The sequence below is a fragment of the Conger conger genome, chromosome 18 (genome assembly GCF_963514075.1).
Source record: "Conger conger chromosome 18, fConCon1.1, whole genome shotgun sequence".
In the NCBI taxonomy this organism is placed as follows: Eukaryota; Metazoa; Chordata; class Actinopteri; order Anguilliformes; family Congridae; genus Conger; species Conger conger.
The window spans coordinates 26,682,691-26,685,190 of record NC_083777.1 but is presented as its reverse complement, the minus strand read 5'-3'; the positions used below and the strand labels follow the sequence as shown (position 1 = coordinate 26,685,190).

The following is a 2,500-nucleotide window of genomic DNA, read 5'->3' as shown; positions in this document are numbered from 1 at the left end:
GACACACACATACAGTACAGACACACACATGCACGCACACACATGCACACGCATACACATACACACACATAAAGTACAGACACACACACACGCACACGAACGCACACACACACACGAATGCACACGAACGCACACGCACGCACATGAACGTACACACGCACGCACGCACACATGCATACACACACACACACGCATATACACAGGGACAAACAGAAAAAGAGATAGGAAAACATCACTGATTGCTACTAATCTTCTGTAAACATGGCCGACATTCTGAAGTCAAATTAACCAACCAGGTGTGGGTATGTGCCACCTGTGTTAACACAGAGAGAGGCCGCGCAAACCCTTCTTCAAAGAAAACTTCAAAAACAATGATTTTGCACTTTTATTTTTCTATGAAAACAGGGGACAGCCTAAGGCGTTTGAACCTACAGACAAAAAGCACGTGACGCATTACAGAATTCCTGGTCTGGTCCTGAACGGGGAGGTTTTTGGCACTTTGTTTTTTTTTAAAGATATTTTTTAGGCCTTTTTCAGCTTTATTGGACAGTATATAGTATAGAGAGACAGGAAGAATGGGAGCGAGAGAGAGGGGAAGACATGCGACAAATGTCGGACGGTCGGATTCGAACCGCCGACGTTGCGGCTCGCAATGAGCATGCGGTCAGTGCTCTACAGGCTGCGCCACCGAGACACCCCCTGTTTTGGGCACTTTTGAGTGTGGGGTTTCTCAGGACTGGGGAGCTGTTGCTTGGCATTGCCTCATCTGTCCACTGCTGTCAATGCGGGGACAGTCACTGGTGCCAAAACTCATTACCCATCATGCTCCAGCAACCAGCAACACATTCCACTCCCCTTATATACCACAACCAGTGAGCTGCAGTCCACAACACATTCAGTCAGCTCAGTCACACATTCCTAATGTTCCTGATTCCACACAACCTGAGCATTCCTGTGCGTCCCAGCATCTAATTCCATACGACCTCAGCATTCCCCATTATGCGACTGATTCCACACAACCATCACAGAATTTTTACAATTACACATTCATTCTGCACTTCAGAAAATTCCTCCGATCGCAGTTCTGCTGTATAGCTGCAGCTGGCATCTGAGGAGCTGGTAGTCGATCAACAATATACTGTAACTTTGACTTGCAGTTAAATGTAAGCGCTAGTCTATTTGGTTCCAAAATCCAGCGAGGCTAAGTAATTTTGTTGCCTAAAAAATTTCATTTTAATTCATATATACATTAATATTGGGGACAAACTCTAAAATTGAACAACCATCCCCCAAATGTGCACCATGACCATTTTGGAGCAGACTGCCACAGTTCAGTAACTGTGTCCAGTTCCAAATGGGGCTGAATTGTCACAGGGAGACTGGGGCCAGGGGGAATGAATTAAAGGTGACGCAGTGTCAGCTTCCTGTTCAGCAGCCTCTCCAGACTGCAATAGAGTGAGAGGTTCTCCACATCCTTTTCTGGAAAGACCAAAGAAGCACCTCACTGTCACGAACACGTGATAAATGTCACATGAGTATCACAAGCGTGTTCAGCATTAGCACCTGATGGCCACATGAATTTGCCTGCGAAGCACCTCAGCTCATAAACAAACAATAGTTAATTTATAGGTTTGTACAACGTCCAAATGGTAGGTGAGATGAGAGAGGTGACTTTGTTATGACCACACACACGTAAACAAAACCACACACACACAAACACGAAAACCCACACACGCACACACACACACTCAGTAGTAGCAAGTGTAATCATGTTCCTGGGTAATAACAGCACACTTGGCTAAATAAGGGCATCGCGTGCTGCACTTCAAACTCAAGAAAGCATGACTACGGTGGCTCCTTGGACACGCCCCCTTAGCTCCAGAACTGACCAATGGCAGACTGAGCTCCAAGAAGGCTGTCTCTGGGCAACACGACACAGTCAGTGACAGACAGACTCCATTAACTGCCACTTCGGCTGCTGACTGCGTGAGAAACTCAAATGGAGATCAGTGTCCAATATGTTTATGTTAGAGGGGCACAAAATGGAGGTGAACAGTATATGTAAGCAAATTATTATATATTGTGGATCCTTCAAATAAAACATATTCATAATTTCATTTCAGCTCTACTTGTCCACCTCCATATTCCTCTGCACATCATTATTGTGTTCATTCTTACGAGACATGACAGTTAATCAGATTCCCAGGGCAAATTGACCAAACCAATCTGTACATCAGCAGGTCCTGAAGAGCATTTTTGGGGAAGACAGTAAATCTGCCCTTCTCTGGCCAGGGTTTGCACTGCTCTAGATAAGCTCTGCTTATGCTCAAACCTCCCTGGGACAGGAAGTGACCCATCTATAACAGGAAGTAGCCCATCACAGTGGAATGCCAAAAACAGTTCTCGGGGGCTGGAGACCTCTGGGAAAAGGGTGAAGCGGATAGGAGAGACGGGAAGGGGGAATGGGGAGGGGGGATTAAAAAGGCTGAAGCCTTTATAC

The 2,500-nt window shown here is 45.9% G+C and overlaps 1 protein-coding gene across 2 annotated transcripts in view; it reads right to left on the bottom strand.

The window, feature by feature from the left end:
- The window catches only part of ttc7a (tetratricopeptide repeat domain 7A), a 75,810-nt gene that overhangs the window by 18,876 nt on the left and 54,434 nt on the right, over nucleotides 1-2,500 (bottom strand). The gene's annotated exons all lie outside the window — the stretch shown is intronic.